The sequence below is a fragment of the Lepidochelys olivacea genome (assembly GCF_965140295.1).
Source record: "Lepidochelys olivacea isolate rLepOli2 genome assembly, chromosome: 5".
Lineage (NCBI taxonomy): Eukaryota > Metazoa > Chordata > Testudines > Cheloniidae > Lepidochelys > Lepidochelys olivacea.
The window spans coordinates 97,617,679-97,638,822 of record NC_140415.1 but is presented as its reverse complement, the minus strand read 5'-3'; positions in this window follow the sequence as shown (position 1 = coordinate 97,638,822).

The following is a 21,144-nucleotide window of genomic DNA, read 5'->3' as shown; positions in this document are numbered from 1 at the left end:
CTGATTAACACTAAAGAAAGTACTAAAAACAAAACAAACAGAAACTGAGTATGTATTGTAGAAATGTAGAGGACAAATAAAATATTTTTTCAAAAGCAATTACTTTTAATATATGCTTGTGGAAGGTCTACTACTATGTATGCTGTCTCTGTAATTTTTGCTGTAAATAACTTGGGACAGTGAATACACTGATTTTTTCTATGTCTCTGTTTAAGCATAAGACTTTGTAACAATTTTTTTTTTAAACAGGAAAAAACATCAAAGAGCAAACTATGTACTTGCTTCCTATAAGTGTAATGTTTTCTTCAGTTTTTAATGGAAACTGATTGTAACAGATAAAGCCTTTTGATCAGCCATTGGTGTTTAGAGTATACTTCTGCTTGTAATGGGGGAGGAATAAGACAGGTCTGTCAATGACACCTGTTCCCAATGAGTCTGTAAAGTGAATATTGTGCTAATAATACCTGAAGACTGCATTTGAACAATACAATTTGCAAAAGGTTACTCAAGCAAATAATGTTTCCTTACAGCGTATGGCTTTTATGAATCTTTCCAGCATGAATTATATTAATAAAAACAAATTCTTCTTTCCCATGAACTAAATATTTTTGTATGCTTTTAATTTCTTATTCAGATTTGAGGTCAGGCCACTCATTAGCTGTAATCTGAAGCCATAACTGACCTTCGCCAAATAAACATTTTAAAGATCACAATAGAAAAAAGAAACTGTGTCCAGTGTATCAACAGCTATAACAACACAAGCAGGAGCATAAATAACATGCGAACCATTTGGATGCCTTTCCTGCATCCTAAATATGATTTTAATGGCTAGTATTTTATGATTACCAATTTATAAATAAAATAAAAATAGCTATTTAGATTTAAATGAAACTTTCTAATATTTTTAATATCCCTGAAAATGCTTCCTTGCTTTTAGGATTGTGAGCGGATATGATTTTTCATATACTTCCAAGTTTCAAAGGTTTAATGTTTTTATCCTATTTCCAATTACTTTTGTTAGCGTGAAGTGAGATGTTAATTCCCAGATTTCAAAACCCTGAGCTATTTGGTGCTTGGCTGTAGCTACATTGTTGTAAATTGATTTAATTTGATTTTGGGGGGGAAAGTGGGGTACATTGCTACACAGTGAGCATGCTCACCACTTTAGCAACACACAAGAGCTTCATTGCCTGATGACGAGTGTAAAAAAAATCAAATAAAAAATGACTCACACTCAAAGCAGAATGAAAAGTACTTTCTAAAGCTAAATGCCTCCTAGAGCCAACATTGATTTTTGTTTCTGAAGCTTAATTGTATAATAATAATAATAATAAATTAATCATGAATGATGTATTTTTACTAGCCTGTAGATGCAAAAAGCAAAACCACAAATGACAAAGAGACATATTGGTTGAAACTCTGGCCCCATTGAAGTCAATGGCAAAAGTCATATTGACTTTAACAGAGCAAGGATATCATCCACTGTTTTTACATCTGCAGTTTTCTTCTGATCTCTCTCTGCTCTCTTTCTCCCCTGTTTAATATATGAGCCCTAATTTATGTGTATGTGAGTAAAACTACAGCCTGATTCGTTTAGAAAGTGACCATTGAGGGGTTTTTTTTAAGATCATGAATACCCTAGAACCAGCATCCCTGTCGAATAAAAAGGTTTTATATTGCTTTAGAATGTAATAGATTTTTGTCTTATTTTATGTCCTGTAATTTATTAGTTCAATACTTTTAGCATTCCATAATAATGCACACATGATTTTTGAATGTTTTCTGTAAATGACAATCAATGTTGATGAAGTTCCTTTCTTTAACGCTGAATTAAAAAAAAACTGTATAAGAAAATAAAACCTGCCTTCTGTCTTTGTTTTATTCTGCAGTGGGGGGCTGTATGTTTATCATTTTACGCAGTGATGGAAGTGTAAAAAAAAAAAGGCATGAAAGAGAACATTTTCAGGATTTTTTTTCTTTTACCTATAGCATGACATATAATATGTGTATCCCTCAATGCACCAAAACAACTGTTAATTTACAACTTAAATTAGAGCTGCAACTTTTGAATATGTAAATGTTAGCCATTTCTTTGGGTTTGTTTTGTGGGGGTGGGGGTTGTTTGTTTTTAAGAAAAAGCTTCAGCTAGTAGAAGAGTGACGGATTTTAGTTCAGCCACTTCCATGAATGGAAAATTCAGAGTAATATAAGATTTTCTAATCAGTACACCTACTGAAAAGATGACCATGTCAATCATATATTTTTAAAATTTACTTATGTGTAATAAAAGTGACTAACACTGCTTCAGAAAGTCTCTATCTTCAGAGTCTGAGGACATAAGGCTAGATTTTTAAAGATATTTAACAAGGCAGCAAATCCCACTAGGTACTTATCTATGCTTTTAGGTGCCTAAATACCTTTACATATAGGGCCTGACACTGCAAACCTTTACCAAAATCACACATGTAGTCCTGCTGACTTCAGCGGCACTACTCCCGTGTTTGGAGCTAAATATCATGACACCAGGGCTGTGGTGGATGGGGCGGGGGGGGCCCTTGAGCCCCCACTACACCATGGTTTGGGTTGCTTCCCCTCTCTGGCACTCAGAGTCCTTCTCCTGCTCAGGGCATACAAGAGTCTCTCCAAGCAATAAAAGTTCTCTCCCTTCTTCCCCTCCCCTCCCCCATTCCTGAGGACAGGTTGAATCACAGTAAAGAAAAGAAAAAGGAAATTAAAAAGTGCTGTGTCTCTTGGGCAGTCTCTCGGTCACCTCTTTGGGGCCTAGCTGGTCTGTGGACTTTTTAGTGTCCTGATCATGGTTAGAGTCCATCCTCCACCCCTCAGCTTTCAGTAACGCCCATTCTATATCAGTTAGTATTTCCAAGGGGCACTTCTATGTGTGAGAAGAGCTTCAGGGGGTTTCAGGCAAGGGGGGTGGGGAAATGATGCTCAGGCTCTTGGGCAGTTTCTCAGTCGCCCTTCTGGGGCTTGACTTGTTAGTGTCCTGATCAGGATTTGAGTCCATTTGCGACATTCCTGTTTTTTGTCGCTGCTGTTCTGTATCTGGTCCAGACAGTCTCAGTGCAACTGTCTCCCTCTTCACCGATGTCACCAGCTGTCTCTGAAGCACAGCAGTCTGGCTCTAGTTTCTGTCCCATCCTGTGGCAGGCTTTCCCTTTTTAAGCTTCCTCCCTGCAAGCCAAGCAAGCTTTGAGGCAGTGGTGGATTAGCGCTAATTTGGGGACCTCTGAAAAAATGGGCACCGCGAGCCCCTGCAGAAGCCACGAGGTTACAAGAAGCTGGAAACTCCTGCACAACCCCTTTCTCCCCACCAAAGCTCTGCTCCCCCCCACTTCCTCTTCCCCCAAGGCTCTGTCATTCCCGCTTGCTCCTCTCTATCCCCTCCCTTTGCTCACCCTTAAGTAGGATTGCCAACTCTCCAGGATTGCCCTGGAGTCTTCATGAATTAAATATTAATCTTTAATTAAAGATTATGTCTCTGATGAAACCTCCAGGAATATGGCCAACCAAAATGGGCACCCCTAGCCTTAAGGCAGGTAAAAAGTGGAAAGGCATAGCCCTCCCACTTTTAAAAGTGATTGGGCCATGGCCCCATGGCTGCCCCTGTTCCAGCGACCCTGGGCTGAAGCCCTGACCCCGGGCGCCTACTCCTCCAAGTCCTAGCAGAAATTGCAGGGCAGAAGCCCTGAGCCCAGGTGCCCCGAGCCCTGGCAGAAGCCACTGGGCTGAAGCCCTGAGCCCAGGAGCCTTCCCCCACCCCCACCCCAAGCCCCAGCAGAAGCCCAGAGCCCCATGCCCCACAGCTGAAGCCCAGCACTGTAGAGTGCAATTCATTTCCTGCAGCCAGGACTGAGTAATTGCTTCCCTCTCCCTACCCCCTATGTCTTTGGCTCCACTGCCCAAGCTCTGCAAGTCCCCAGTCAGTTGAAGCAGGCTCTGAGACTTGGTGCCGTTTGTGGGGAGGGCTGAGGAGGGAGGCAGGTTGCACACCTGCCTTGCCTGTCCCAGCTTTAAGGCGGCATCATGCAAAGAAGCCACCATGTCAGTGAGTGGCCAGAGAGAATGAGAGAGCAAATCACCTCTGCCAACACCATCCAGCTGACAGGGAAAGGCAAAGCCAGAGGAAGATCATTTGCATCAAGGTGTCTAATTAAAACCACACCCCTGCCAGAATGGTTCCATGCACAGTGCGGTTCAATGGCTGCACCCTTGTGTCCAATTCAAAGAAGCAATACATGTAACTGGCTGTAGCAGTAGCAGCATCTCCAGTCAGTGCGCCTCTCCCACCACAGGTGACTTTCTTCCTTGGGCTCCAGGAGTGCAGGAACCTGTGTAGAAGTGAGGGGCCACCAGCACTGGAACTGTGGTGCCCCCACCCCGCTCCTCCTCTTCCCCTGAGGCCCCGCCCCTGGCCAGGCCAGAAGACGGAGCTGGGCCATGGTAAGAGCTGCCCAGGGAGCCCAGGCCACTCTGGGGAGTCCCAGACCCTCCACCTGTCCTGGGCAGGGGGTCAAAGTGTCCGAGAGCAGCCCCTGGCTTGTGTCTGCACCACCGGCATACGCTGCCCTGGGCAGGTGGAGGGTCTGAGGCTCCCCACAGCAGCCTAGGCTCCCTGGATGGCTCTTCCCATGGCCTGGCTCTGGCTTCTGGCTCTGGCTTCCAGCTTGATTGGGGGCAGGGCCTTAGGGGGAAGAGGAGGAGCAGGGGGCAAGGTCTCTGCCTTGAGGTTGTGGTTTGTTAGTTTGGGCTGAGCCCCAGACAGCTTGTTAGCTGCCTTCCTATTAGGGAGAGGGCATGCCCCCCTCACAAGGGCCCAAGTAAGTACTGATTGGTAGAATCTGACCTATTATTTAACATGCAAAAAGTATAACTGAGCATAATGAAACAGCAAAAGGTTTTTCATAACGCCACTACAATAAATCTGTTTGTGTAGTATTACTGTTTAATTTAACGGTGGGTTCACATACTGAAGCTTACACAGTGGGCAGCGTTAAAAAGTGGACATTTTACAATCCATTGACCTTAAAGTTAGAAATACTGTAAATACTGCAGTAAATGTAAAACTAGGGAATGCTGCAAATACATTGGAGAGGGTAAAAAAATGCAGTGGGATAAATACTTATTCTGAACTATATTTTTATAGTGAACTATATTTTCTGAGCAAAAGACGATCAAAGGCAGTGCTGTACTTTACAACAACTGGGAAAGACACCAGTCTATTTCATGTCTCCCTTTCCCTTAGCGGCCCTTCCTATGGCTCAGCGTGTTTCATCTCACTCATCTTCCTGGGGAGAAATATCAGTAAAATTATTGCTTTGCTGAACAATATAATCAACCTCTTTCACATGTATAGTACCATTGACAGACACCATGGTGATCAGCACAATGTGAGAACCTGAGTAGAGTAGAACAATTGTTTCTAAACCATTATAAAAAAATCATTTAAAGGACGTGAATCATAATAAATGTATTGAAAATCTGATGGTATGTTATTTGGACTATCTTAGCCTATTTGTTTGCAGTGTGGTTGTAGCCCTGGTAGTCCCAGGATAAGAGAGAGAGACAAGGTGGATGAGATAATATCTTTTATTGGACCAACTTTTGTTGGTGGGCAGGACAAGCTTTCGAGCATCGTCACAGCTCTTCTTCAGGTTTGGGGAAGATAACTAGAGTGTTCAAGCTAAATACCATGTCAGACAGATTGTGAAGCGTAAGGGATGTTGTAGGAGACCGCTTAAAAGAATGCGGGCAATAAACACCTCTGCAGGCATAGGACAATGGAGGATTAGCAGGCAGCAGAGTTCTACATATTGTTGTCATGGGCCATAAAACCAGTCACTCTCTTACGTCCATGGTTTTTAAGAGTCCAGGGATAGGGTATTTTTGTCTTTTATCATTTTTCTGTGTGCATTCATTCAAGAGCATAGTGATTGTCTGGTATCACCCACATAGTTGTTGTTGGGGTGATTTTTTACAGAAATGGGATAACAAGCCAAGCTTTTGTTTTTGTAAAATGTTTCTTTATATTACTCACCTCCACCTTGTCCTGATTTTAAAAGATAAAAAAACAAAAAACATAAAAACCCAGAGATTTCATATGTATATACTGTATATATAAATATATGTGCATACACATTATACAGTTGACTAGATATGCAAATTGGGCCCATATAAGTCAGTGGGAATTTATGAAAATGTATGGCTAATTTATAGCTAGAGCTTTTTGTAAGTTTTCAGAATTTCCACCAAAAGAATGACAAATCTGGATGAACGGTTTCACACAAATGTTTTGGCATTTTTGGAGCAGTTCAGCTTATAATGGATATTCACTTTCATATGGTTTGATATTTCCATTGTACATTCAAAAACAAAACATATGTATGTGTATAATTTACAAATATTGGAATGTTATTGTAATGTCAGGTAAGAGACCGAGTGCATATGATATAAGACTATTCAGAGAGTTACATAAATTCTAGAATAAAATGCTGAGTGATAACAGAGATCCTCTTTAATGCTAAGTTACTTAACAACCACAACTGCCCAGTGTACTTTTAAATGATCTTACAGGACTGTCTCTTAGGGAAGCAAATATGGTTATGGTTCAGTCTAACAGCCACAGAACAAGTCATTGTGAGACACTGAAAAGACTAATCACCTCAGAATAAGGTTGAGTGGATTTCATTAAATGGTAACATATGAGAGAATGATGTAGAGACTGCAAAGTCAGCATAGGTTTGAGAAACCCTATATGGTATATAGTATAAGGATAAAGAAACTACTGCTGACAACTAATATGCAGTGGTACTAGATTAACATTATGATAAAGAAGCAGAGAAATGTAGGCTTTATCAAAAGCCACCTTACCAGTTCATCTAGGATTAAACAATATTTGTAAAAAGAAAAGGAGGACTTGTGGCACCTTAGAGACTAACAAGTAGTCTCTAAGGTGCCACAAGTACTCCTTTTTCTTTTTGCGGATACAGACTAACATGGCTGCTACTCTGAAACAATAATTGTAGTTCACCTCCCCCAACACCTTGTACCAATTTAAACATTAGTTTGTCCATTTTCTATAATTCTTCTCTGTTATTTTGTATCGTGATCTAGTGCAAGGGTCACATACCAAGAAACTTCCTAACAAACAGAATGGACTCATTCCATACACAGGAACATGACAACTAATATTGCTCCTTAAATATCAGTTTAAACTGAGAAGTTTTGAAGTCATCCATACCAAAACAGGCTTAAACATGACTTCTTATGCAATGTAAATGTCCTAGTCAAGTAATTTTATAGCCATTCAGTGCTAACTACAACACTGGTAGCTCATAATACAGAAAAGCGTGTGGGAACCCCTGCAAATATACATTTACAAATGTAGAACACAGCATTAAATGAAGGGATGTGCTGTCCATCCAGTATGATTGACTAGCCATGGGCTACTCTCTGTGCATGTCCTGAAGCCACTGCAGCTCCGGACCTTTGGAGAGGTCATTAAGGCTACACCCTGGGTATGATATACTAGCTCTTTATTAACAGAAGTAAACAAGCTGAGCGCTTTTTGTAACTCAGTTGGTTCCTAGCTCTTTTTTGGATGCCCCTCGGCGACTGTACAGCATACGTTTGTAAAGTTATAATGCACAATAGATTATACTTGTTCTCTTCTGGGTTTTTCATGTGCTTTTCTGGGCAGTAACATAGTTTGGCCCAATCAGGCCTGGATAAAGAGGACTGGAGCCTGTGTTCCCTCAGAATACTGCATGCAGCTCAGGAGCATTTCTAATTGCATGGAAGCAGAAAGCAGCACAGTGGAAGTGTAGTTTGGGGGAATCAGAGTTGTTCTGCCTAGACATGCTTAACTCAAAATAAAAATACAGTTGTGAAAGTCATAGGTTTTTGCAGTGAGCAGCTCAGCTACAGAGAGAATGGGGGCTGGAGGAATACAGACGAGATAAGGAAGCATGCAAGCGGGAAAGGAAAAGAGGGAGACAGTACAGAAAGCATCCTGTTGTGTTCAGTCAAAAGAGGCCGACTGAGTTCGGAGTGGCAAAGCTGTCAAAATGTTCCAAAAGCGAGGCCCTGCTTCCCCTTCTTGAGGTTGGTCAAATGCTCCAGTAAGGTCATGTGCTTTTGGCACTTCAGTTTGAATTTGGCTCCTCCTTTAGCAAAAGAAACTATTTCCAGTTTCCACTCCATGACAGAAAACCCCACAACGTTGTTTTGTACTGTGCACCTGCTGGACTGGTGTGATGAGCTTGTAAACTAACTTCTTGTTCCTTCCCCATTTCTGTTCTGGGTGTATCTGCATGAAAAGGTTGATTAGGCTTTTGATTTTCAAAAGGCTTCAGCATTAGTCTAACTCTGCTCCCACAGACGCGAATGGGATTTTTACCCTTAACTTCAGGAGGAGAAGAGCTTGGCCAATCCCACCCAAGATATCTTTATTTACCAATCTTGGGTTGGATCCGTACTCCCTTGGGCTTCAGTAGCGATATTTATGTGAGTAATTAGTACTCACATGAGCAAGTGTTTGGAGAATCAGAGCCTTTGTTACTTTTTTTATTTGTTGATGTGGTTTTTTTCCCCACTTTTATTTCACAAGGATCTGACATGAAAAGTTTTTTTGGTTGTGTGATAGCATTGTCTGTGTGATATTAGCACAGCTTGATGAACAGTTTGTCAATTAACTTCTCCCTAGAAGCCAGCAGAAGGACCTAGGACCAAAAAACATTGTTAAAGGTTCTTCATCATTTTGTTCTGCAGGTCACTAAGAGCTCCTCCGTGGTACTCCCCTCCCTCCTCAAGGACCCACTGCTTAGATCTGAGAAGTTAACCCGGGGAGGGCCTCAAAGATGAATGGTGTTCTGTGTTCTTATTTATATATCTCTCTATATATAGCAGCTGGCTTCTATAATTCGTTTTACTCATAAAGCTGTGCATTTGCAAAGTGAATCCTTCTAACAATATTTAGGACTTGGGCCAAGGAGTTTTTACTAGTCTTTATTAATATAATATTTATATTGCAGTAGCACCTTGAGGCCTCATACAAAAGCCAGGCCCCACCTGAAAATGGTTCTGAACAAATTCCTACATGAAATGTGATGATCTATGGGTGAGTTTCTACAGATAATGTTATGCAGGAGGTCAGAGTAGATGATCATAATGGTCACTTTTGACCATCAAATATATGAAGTAACATGGTGCCTGCCCAGAGAGCGGTCAGACAAAGACGGGAGAGTTTAGCATAGTGACTGTTTAACAATCATTGGGATGGGACAGTAGGAAGGAGGAAGCTGAATAAACTTCTGCTGGTATAACCTCCATGCTTACATCACAGCATTTAGTGGTGTAAATAAGGGAAGAAACACTGGGGAGGATACTTGGTGCTCGGGTTTGTTGTGGAACACTGTGTCTGACTGCAGACTTGGCAGAGCGAGGCAGGGTGACGTTGGACCAGAATCATCCAGAAATCGGGTGTGCCAGGCACTAAGCAGTCGGATTGGCTGTTTGTAGCTGGTTAGGTGCTCTCCATTGTGGATACACCCAGAGTCACTCTCTCAGAGAGGAACCAATGGGACCTCAAGGAGAGGAGGAGGTGTTTATAAATAGAAGCAGTGAGAGCCAGACTGGAGGGGAGGGGAGAAACAGTTGTGGAGCAGTGCAAAGACAAGAAAGGTCTGTTGTAAGGATTGTGGACATTGCCAGATTATAGTATTTAGACTGCAGGCCACCTCACCACATTGGAAAATAAGAAGAAGAGGACTAGAAGTGCTGCAGGTGGTGCAAATTGCAGCTTGCCATTGCAGAGACAGGGAGGTTGAAGGAGACTGTGGGACTATCACTTAGTTCCCAGACTTTATGGAGCTGGCATGACTTACAGAGGGTCTGGACATCATTCTGGAGACTGAAAAGGAATATATCCTCCAATAGAAGGCCTAGGGGAATGTAAGTAAGTGTGTGTGTGCATAATAATACTTTGCTGTATTCCACCTGTGGCCTCATCAGAGAAGTATAGTCACCTCCATATGCAGCGTCCATGTGTGTACAGTACAAAGTCACACTTTTTTTTTAAAAAAAGTCTTTTTTTTTTCCCCTGTATACATGTGTCTATCTGTGGATGAGTTTGGGTGGGACCCCATCCGAACTGACCCTTTTGCAGCAGTTGTTAGAACGTAAAGAGTCTCAGAGGAACACCCGTGTCTTTTAATGTGCTTACAATTAAAAAAAAAATCAGGACACTTCGTAATTCCAAAAGCCTTAAATGAAAATAAGCTGCATTCAGAATTGAGTTAATTGTGCTCTATCTATGTCACCCCTTGCTGCAAATCAGTGCAGTTTTCAACTAACAAGAATGGGTGCCCTACTTGATCCAGCAGCCCACATTTCCCCTCCTAGGAGAGGCACTTAGTATGGCATTACCATCATTACATCCCCAGGTTAAAGGCAATGAAACTCCAGGAGTGGTAAAGTCAAATCAGTTCAATTGTCTGATTGTTCATACTCATGAAGCAGTGAAGCTGGCAGGGGTCCAGTATAAAACTTAGGGTTTTACAGAGGAGCTCTTTTAAAGTAATTCATTGCCCTCTGCAGTAGCTTAAATCAGAAGGGCTAGAATGGTCACAGTAAATGTGACTCCCGACACTTCTTAAGAGCAATACACCAGATAGCCAGCTGCTAGGCCAGATGTCAAAGGTGCGTTAAGAGCACTTGGTTTTCATCTAATCCATTCCAGAGAAGTACAATAGATTTGGTTTTAAGCACTGCAATAAAAAAAGATTGTGATTAATGAAGCAGTACAACTTAATAAAGCAAGTTGACTCCCGCTTCCTTCTCTCAGGCATTTTCACTGTCCACAAAACAGTTCTTTTACTTACCAGCAGGGACATGTAAAATGTTAATCATCAATCTGTGGGCCATTAAAGAAGTTGCTTTGCCTTTCTCAACTTGAAAACCAAGGGGGAAAGATAATAGGTTTGGTTAACAGAGCTGTTCAGATAATGGAGATGTTCAGAGGAAAGCTTTGATGAAGTCAGCATGGGAGCTCAATGCCCTAATCCATCCTACTCTTAGGTACCATGAGTTCAAAACATAGCTGGGGACTGAAAATCAGGTCTGAGGTGGGGGTGACTTTCTTCAACTTTGTGGGATCATCGTCAACCTGGACTTGCCATATGTGGCAGAGCCAAAGAGGGAGAAAGGATATTAATCTTCATTCTTTATCACTTGAGCTGAGTACACACTGCTAGCAGTATTAGGTAGGCCTTTCCCTACTGGTTTATCACTAGGTAAAGAGACTAGGGCAAAATACATTCAGTATGTGAGAGAGAAAACTAAAGAGAATGTGGATGTGGTGTGTAGTAAACCAGGGATCTTTGCAGTAAGTGAGGAGCATTTACAGTTCTGTCTTTTCACATTAAAATGTTTGAATTATAGTGCATCATGCACAGCAAATGTTGTGAAGATTAAGGGACTGGCAATACTGAAAACAGAAATTTTGTAGATCCACAAGCCATTTTGCAAAGTGATTCCAGCTTCTGTTGTTTCAAGGAGTGAAAGGTGAGGTAATTATTCAGACTACCTAGAATTATAGGGAGGCAGACTATAAATCTGTGACAATCAAAGGAACATGGCAATCTTAGCAGAATCAAGAAGCCTACCAAAAACTCAGTCCACCTAGGATCTCAATGTAGATTCAAGCTGTAGTCCTGGGCTCCATAGGCGCTGACTTTTGGTTTTGCTGTGGGTGCTTGGAAAAGGTGTGTGTGTTTGGAGGGGGGAGGGGCACTCTGCCAGTTTGCGGGGCGGGCTATTTTCAGCATATTTATATACTTCTTTCATTTTCTAGTTATTGAATGTGTCTATCATTGGTATCTTTACTATTTTAATAATGATTAAATTGTTATGAACTACATAATTACATTATTATGAATTACAATAGATTAAAATCAGTGCACTCACCTACAAGCTGTCTTCACTAATGTCCCAGTTTAAAGACATTATGTCTCACTGTAGCGTTCTGGATAAAACTGTCAGCGATCTTATTTACATCTAGTTCCCTCGTAAGGACAGTTACATTATTCAGTTGCTTCTGTCCCCTTGATGACTGGAGATCATTTTTGAGTCTTCTGAAGCTGGGGAACATCTCCCAAGTCCTCACAAACCAAGAAAATAAGGCACAATTTCAGCTCACATGAGATGGCAGCAGTGTGCCCAAACTCCATTATGACACCCTGCGGCCTTACAACCCTGAGGAATGAGGAACTCCATTATGATTAGGTTAGTGCATTAAGTTAATGCAAATAAATTGCATGTGCGGAGACTTTTTCAGTAAGCAGATGTGGGAAACAGAGAGAAGCTGTAGAACAGATGTTAGGACTCCTTTGTAAAATCCCTGGGCTGCGTTGTTGCCTTTATACAGGCTATGTCTACACTACGAAATTAGGTCAAATTTATAGAAGTCGGTTTTTTAGAAATCGATTTTATACAGTCGATTGTGTATGTCCCCACTTAAGACCATTAAGTCGGCGGAGTGCGTCCACAGTACCGAGGCTAGCGTCGACTTCTGGAGTGTTGCACTGTGGGTAGCTATCCCACAATTCCCGCAGTCTCCGCCACCCATTGGAATTCTGGGTTGAGATCCCAGTGCCCGACAGGGCAAAAAACATTGTCACAGGTGGTTCTGGGCACATGTCGTCAGCCCCCCCCCCCCACTCCCTCCCTCCGTGACAGCAATGGCAGACAATCGTTTTGCGCCTTTTTTCCTGGGTTACCCATGCAGGTGCCATACCATGGCGAGCATGGAGCCCACTCAACTCACCGTCACCATACAGCTCCTGGGTGCTGGCAGACATGGGACTGCATTGCTACGCAGCAGCAGCTCATTGCCTTGTGGCAGCAGATGGTACATTACGACTGGTAGCCATCCTTGTTGTCTCCTGGATGCTCTTGGCCAGCCTTGGTGAGGTCGGTCGGGTCACCTGGGCAAACCTGGGTGCTCCTGGCAGATCTCAGTGAGGTCTGTCTGGGGCACCTGGGCAGACATGGGTGCTCCTGGCAGACCTCGGTGAGGTCTGTCAGGGGTGCCTAGACATAAATGGGAGTGACTCAGGTCATTCTCTTCTTTAAGTTTTGTCTAATGGAGATTCAGTCCTGCCTGGAATATTGGCAGAGGGATAGCTCGGTGGTTTGAGCATTGGCCTGCTAAACCCAGGGTTGTGAGTTCAGTAATCCTTGAGGGGGGCCATTCTGCCTCAGGCTGCTCTCCCAGCCAGCAGCACTGCAAGCACCCAGGAGATGATGACAGCTAGCAGTCGTACTGCACTGTCTACTGCCAACCTACCCCTTGCTCCTCCCTCCGTGAAAGCAACAACAGACAATTGTTTTACACCTTTTTCCCTGCAGGCACCATATTGCTGTCAGCATCATCATCCACCCACCGCTTCAGCTGCCACTCTGCTCTCCTGCAGACGCCATACCACAGCAAGCATGGAGCCTGCTCAGATCACCGCGGCAGTTATGACCGTTCTAAACACCACGCGCATTATCCAGCAGTATATGCAGAACCAGAACCTGCAAAAACAGTTGAGTAGGCGACGGCAGCGCGGTAAGGAGAGTGATGAGGACATGGACACAGACTTCTCTCAAAGCACAGGCCCTGGAAAAGTGGACATCATGGTGGTAATGGGGCAAGTTCATGCCATGGAATGCCGATTCTGGGCCTGGGAAACAAGCACAGACTGGTGGGACCGCATAGTGTTACAGGTCTGCGACAATTCCCAATAGCTGCAAAACTTTTGCATGCATAAGGGCACTTTCATGGAACTTTGTGACTTGCTTTCCCCTGCCCTGAAGCGCCAGAATATCAAGATGAGAGCAGCCCTCACAGTTCACAAGCGAGTGGCGATAGCCCTGTGGAAGCTTATAACACCAGACAGCTACCGGTCAGTCGGGAATCAATTTGGAGTGGGCAAATCGACTGTGGGAGCTGCTGTGATCCAAGTAGCCAACACAATCACTGAGCTGCTGCTATCAAGGGTAGTGACTCTGGGAAATGTGCAGGTCATAGTGGATGGCTTTGCTGCAGTGGGATTCCCTAACTGTGGTGGGGCGATAGACGGAATGCATATCCCTATCTTGGCACTGGAGCACCAGGGCAGCAAGTACATAAACTAAAAGGGGTACTTTTCAATAGTGCTGCAAGTACTGGTGGATCACAAGGGACTTTTCACCAACATCAACGTGAGATGGCTGGGAAAGGTACATGACGCTTGCATCTTCAGGAACTCTGGTCTGTTTCAACAGCTGCAGGTAGGGACTTTATTCCCAGACCAGAAAATACCCATTGGGGATGTTGAAATGCCTATAGTTTTCCTTGGGGACCCAGCCTACCCCTTAATGACATGGCTTATGAAGCCATACACCGGAAGCCTGAACAGTAGTCAGGAGCTGTTCAACTATAGGCTGAGCAAGTGCAGAATGGTGGTAGAATGTGCATTTGGACGTTTAAAAGTGCGCTGGCGCAGTGAAACCAATATTCCCATTGTTCTTGCTGCTTGCTGTGCGGTCCACAATATCTGTGAGAGTAAGGGGGAAATGTTTATGGTGGGGTGAGAGGTTGAGGCAAATCACCTGGCTGCTGATTATGCACAGCCAGACACCAGGATGGTTAGAAGAGTACAGGAGGGCGCGGTGCACATCAGAGAAGCTTTGAAAACCAGTTTCATGACTGGCCAGGCTACGGTATGAAAGTTCTGTTTGTTTCTCCTTGATGAAAACCCCCACCCTTTGGTTCACTCTACTTCCCTGTAAGCTAACCACCCTCCCCTCCCGCCTTCGATCACTGCTTGCAGAGGCAATAAAGTCATTGTTGCTTCAAATTCATGCATTCTTTATTAATTCATCACACAAATAGGGGGATAATGGCCAAGGTAGCCTGGGAGGGGTGGGGGAGGAGGGAAGGACAAGACAACACTGCACTTTAAAACTATTGAATACCAGATTTCTGTTGCTTGGACAGTCCTCTGGGGTGGAACGGTTGGGTGCCCGGAGGCCCCCCCACCACGTTCTTGGGCGTCTGGGTGAGGAGGCTATGGAACTTGGGGAGGAGGGCAGTTAGTTACACAGGGACTGTAGTGGCGGTCTGTGCTCATGCTGCCTTTCCTGCACCTCAACCATTCACCGGAGCATATCAGTTTGATCTTCCAGTAGCCTCAGCATTGACTCCTGCCTTCTGTCAGCAAGCTGACGCCACCTATCATCTTCAACCCGCCACTTATTATCTTCAACTCGCCACCTGTCCTTGAGATCATATTGTGCTTTCCTGGTCTCTAACATTGTCTGCCTCCCTACATTCTGCTGGGCTCTTTCAGTGTGGGAGGACTGCATGAGCTCAGAGAAGATTTCATCACGAGTGCAGTTTTTTCACCTTCTAATCGTTGCTAGCCTCTGGGAAGGAGATGATAGTGTGAGCATTGAAACATTTGCAGCTGCGGGAGGGAAAAAAAAGGAGAGTAGTAGTTAAAAAGACACATTTTTGAGAACAATGGGTGGACTCTTTCAGGGTGAACCTTGCTGTTATCATTACATAGCACATGTGCATTCGGTACAAGGTCACATTTTGCCTCTTATATTGAGGATCAGCCGGTTTCGTGTGAGAGATCACACACGCAGGGCCGGCGGGCAACAGAATTCGGCTTGCAGGCAGCCATGGTAAGCCACAGTCTTTTAGCTTCTTTAACCTTCATAACATGTGGGAATGGTTTCAAACAGCAGCGCCCTCCTTTCTCATACCAAGCACCCATTGGTTTGGCCATTTAAAATGGGTTGGCAATTTAAAAGGAGGGGCTGCGGTTTTCAGGTTAACATGCAGCACAAACCCAACAACCCCCCACACACACACACACCCAATTCTTTGGGATGATAACTTCACCCCTCCCACCACCACATGGCTAACAGTGGGGAAAATTTCCATTCAGCCACAGGCAAACAGCCCAGCAGGAACAGCCACCTCTGAATGTCCCCTTAATAAAATTCCCCTATTTCAACCAGGTGACCATAAATGAGATCACTCTCCTGAGGGTAACACAGAGAGATAAAGAACCGATGTTGCTTGAATGTCAGCAAACACCGGGACCATATGCTGCCATGCTTTGTTATGCAATGACTCCAGACTATATGCTACTGGCCTGGCGTGGTAAGGTGTCCTACCATGGAGGACAGAATAAGGCAGCCCTCCCCAGAAACATTTTGGAAAGGCTTTGGGAGTACCTCCAGGAGAGCTTTATGGAGATGTCCCTGGAGGATTTCCGCTCCATCCCCAGACACGTTAACAGACTTTTCGAGTAGCTGTACTGGCTGCAAATTAATCATTAAACACACTTGCTTTTAAACCATGTATTATAGTTACAAAGGTACACTCATCGGAGGTCCCTTCTCTGCCTGGCAGGTCTGGGAGCCCGCCTTGGGTGGGTTCGGGGGGTACTGGCTCCAGGTCCAGGGTGAGAAACAGTTCCTTGCTCACAGGGAAAACGGTTTCTCCGCTTGCTTGCTGTGCACTATCTTCAACCGCCTCCTCCTCGTCATCATCATCTTCCTCATCCCCAAAATGCGCATCCCTGTTGCGTGATAATCCATTGACGGAGTCAAAGCACAGGGGTGGGGTAGTGGTGGCTGCACCCCCTAGAACTGCATGCAGCTCATCATAGAAGCGGCATGTCTAGGGCTCTGACCCCGAGCAGCCGTTTGCCTCTCTGGTTTTTTGGTAGGCTTGCCTGAGCTCCTTAAGTTTCACATGGCACTGCTGCGGGTCCCTGTTATAGCCTCTGTCCTTCATGCCCTGGGAGATTTTTTCAAATGTTCGGGCATTTCATCTTTTGGAACGGAGTTCTGATAGCACGGATTCATCTCCCCATACAGCAATCAGATCCCGTACCTCCCATTCGGTCCATGCTGGAGCTCTTTTGCAATTCTGGGACTCCATCATGGTCACCTCTGCTGGTGAGCTCTGCACTCACCTGCAGCTTGCCACACTGACCAAACAGGAAATTGACATTCAAAAGTTCGCGAGCCTTTTCCTGTCTACCTGGCCAGTGCATCTGAGTTGAGAGTGCTGTCCAGAGCGGTCACAATGGAGCACTCTGGGATAGGTCCCAGAGGCCAATACCTTCCATTTGTGACCACACTACTCCAAATTCAACCCGGCAAGGTCAATTTCAGCTCTAATCCCCTTGTTAGGGGAGGAGTACAGAAATCGATTTTAAGAGCCCTTTAAGTCAAAGTAAATAGCTTCGTCGTGTGGACAGGTGCAGGCTTAAATCAATTTAGCACTGCTAAATTCAACCTAAACTCATAGTGTAGACCAGGGCAAAGTCAAGTAAACTTTTCAAATGTGAACTTGTCTTCCTGAGGCTTGGGACAACAGCCTGAAACAATATACTGAGAGGTATGAAACGGCCCATCCATCTGAATTGTGTGCTAACTCAGGCCTAATAATGGCAATGTTCATGTTAATAACAAATGAGCATCAATAACTAGCTAATGTGCTTACCAGCATGATTGAGAAGCATAGGCTTTAGAGCATAGGTATAGATCTATGAAGCCTGTGGTATATAAATCCATGGCTCTGAGCTGACCTTGGCTTCAATATTTCTCTGGACAAGAAGAATATGGGTGAGGGTGGGTGGAAAGTAGAGAAAGCCTATATGGAAGCAGCAGATGGCCAGGGCAGCTTGTAGAAGGCAAGTTCTGCAGCCAGCTCTGGATGACTCAGCTCACTAGATGTCTGAACCCAATGTATTTTCATATACTTTAAATTTTTGACCTCCGAGAGAATGAGAGGCCTTTGCCAGCCACTGCCCAGGAAGCGAAGAGGATTGGAGGCCTTTGTTTGCTGGGGGTTACAGGAAGCTAAGAAAGGGGAGCATGCCTAGACTCAGAAAACAGGTGTTTTAAATGGGTTAGCTAATTCACAAGGTTTTAACAAGATTTTAAACAGGACTTAGCTCCCTGTATACACAGAACAAGTCGCGTTTTAAAAAATGTTAGCTGGTCAACCTTCAGCGGTGACTTTCTCTTCAGTCATATTGCTCACATGCTTAAAGTTAGGCTGAACTGAAGCCAGGAAAGGGGTCAGTATCCGCTGACTCCAATGGCTGTTACCTCTCGGAGCTTAATGAGAGCAAAGGCAAGTCCTGTCATAAGAGGTGAAATCTTGACCCACGGTGTGTACAAAAATGTTCTCTCTCTCTCGGTGTTTTAACTGATGGTGTAGAACTGTTAAATACCTTGTACTCTGCTCTCTGACAGGTACCTGACAATAGTTCCATAGAACAATAAACATTGCCTCTTCATTCAGCTATTGTATGGTGAGTAAAAGTAAATGTTTTACACATGAAGTCCAAACCAAATCCTAAAAGGAATGACGTGTTAACAGGAGTGCTAAATGCTTTGAACCAGGTTTTTATTAAAGATGTTAAATATATTCCAAAGGACATGCCGCAATTAACTACCTTACATAAAATCAGGGTTTTACATAATTCACTACAACACACAGAATATAATGCTCCCTACCACCTAACTTTAGCTGTTGACACGGCTAAACCGTACAGTGATTATGGTCATTCAGTGTAGGAAATGAATTAGATTCTCCACAGGATTCTCATTTGTGCTGTATATTAATAGACTTCTTACATAAATAGTCACTTGTACATCACTGCTTATTTGCCTGCTAGCTGGGTTGTATCTAATTTAGAAAAGAGGCAAAAATGTTTAATTTGACATAATGTAGCTTATCCAACAGCAGTAGTTTTTTATTTACATAATAGTTATTACCTGAAGTAATCTAATACATATTCACAATAGCCCATCTATCTTTGGGCCCAGTGGCTCTAAAGATATTACAATGCTGCCTAAAGATAGTGGACAACATTTTAAAAGGTGCCTAAATGACTTTGTAGTTTCAGTGGGGCTTAGGCTCCTAGGTCACTAAGGGTATGTCTACTCTGCAAAAGAAAAACCATCCACATCAAGTCTCAGAGCCCATGTCAATTGACTCAGGCCTGGTCTACACTAGAAAATTAAATCATCATAACTATGTCGCTCAGGGGCGTGAAAAAGCCATACCACTGAGTGGCATTGTTAAGCCAACTTAAATCCCTGTGTAGACAGTAATAGTCTTCTGTTACGCTAGCGACTGCATCTGCGGGAGCTAGATTACCTATGATGAAGGGAGACTCCCTCTATCAGTGTAGGGAGGGGCTTGCTGAAGTGCTTCAGTGGCACAGCTGTGATGCTGTAGCATTTTAAGTGTAGACAAGCCTTTAGGCTTGCAGACCTTGGGCTAAAAATAGCAGTGTAGGTGCTCTCACATAGGCTGGAGGTGGGCTCCCAAACCCAGCAAGGTGGAGGGTCTTGGAGCGCAGGCCCCAGCCTGAGCGGGAATGTCTACACTGATATTTTTAGCCCCATGAGCCCAAGTCAACTGACGAGGATGGTGAGATTCAGCACTGGCGGTTTTTCTTTACAGTGTAGGCTTACCCATAGATGCTTTGCAAATGTGACCCACTGGTTGCAGTTCTCACTGCACTATGCCATTATTTTCAAAGTGCATCTTAATTGTAGTTTTGGTTCATAATCTCCACTGCACATAAGTCTGATGATACTGTGAAATATGAAGGTGTGGTCCTTTGCTTCTTATCTCCTTAGACTGCAGCTCTTCATGACAGAAACGGTCATTAGGTGTACATATACAACCTACATACACAATGTGGAGGTCAGTTGAGTAACACTAATTACAGCACGTAAGCTCCCAGTTTGTTTCAGTAGCATCCTGAGGCTGAATCTGGTAGCTTTTGAGCCACTCCAGCTTTCTAAGCCCACATCACATGTGCAACACTTTTTCTGTGTAAAGGGAATAGTTCCCTGAGCAAAGCCTTGTTCATATTCACTGCTGCCCTATGTATTTTCACTGTAGGTGCCTAACCTGTTCCAGGATGCTTAGTGGTATATCAGGGATGGAGTCAGTTCCCAGAGAAATTCTTCTATTTTGGATTTTCTCAAATTGTCCTGAAATGTGAGTTCAGCTCTTGGCAGCATAAAAGCCACTACAGTTAAAGAACCATTGGGGACCAAAAGCATGCAATCAGCAGATCTGCCAACTTGTGTTATGCATACATTCCCATATGACTTTGACATAAGAGAGAGAGACATTTTCTCCCCCCACCTCCCCACCCCCTGCCACTTAATACATAGAGCATAGGGGAAAGAGCACTGAACTACCAACTAAGAGTCCATGGGGGTGCTAATCTCAAATTCTTCTACTGACTGCTCTGTGCATTTCTCACCCCTTATTGACAATGGCTGTAATTGCTACATTTGGGGACATATAATTCCTCCATTTTATAACTTGGATAACTATGAGGTTGGACCAAGTCACTGCAAGGAGACCTAGGCATAGAACCTAAATCTTTGTTCTATTGCTGCCAGGTGAAATATGGCAAACTACCTCCTGTGTAACCCAGGCTAACACAGTGTGGCTCTTTGGCCATCTGTAGTAGCAAGACCTCATACAGAGGTTTGAATCTGCTACCATCACCATACTGCTTGGACTGGTTTTTAGTTCAAGTAGTAGAAGCTCATACTTTCAGATTTAGCAATCCCAGATTCATTCTCTACAGACATCCCAAACAGGGCCAGCCTTACATTGGATTGCACAGTGTCTCACCACTCGCCCATATTCTACTCCCAGAACTAGAGAACTTACTATTGATCATTCTAGTCTGAGTTCACAAAAAGTTGTACAACCCTGTATGGGGTGTTCTCATGGAGAAAACAACATACCTCCCTCACCAGTTGCTTTTATATCTAAAGGGGTAGAGCTCTTTGCCATGCTTCTGAAGGTTGAGGGATCAAACCTGGCTAATGACCTGTGGAAATACATGTGGGCCAGCATGAACACCTTGCAACAATTGGTGAAGTTATTTTATATTTGAAACATTGCATTTAGAGGTGAGCTTGGAGGTTGTGTTAATATTTGTTTTATGTTGCATTTGTACTATTTCTATTTAGATTAATAGGAGCTATACCTTTAAGAACAGGTTGGGGGCATGTTACAGGTTTAGTTTG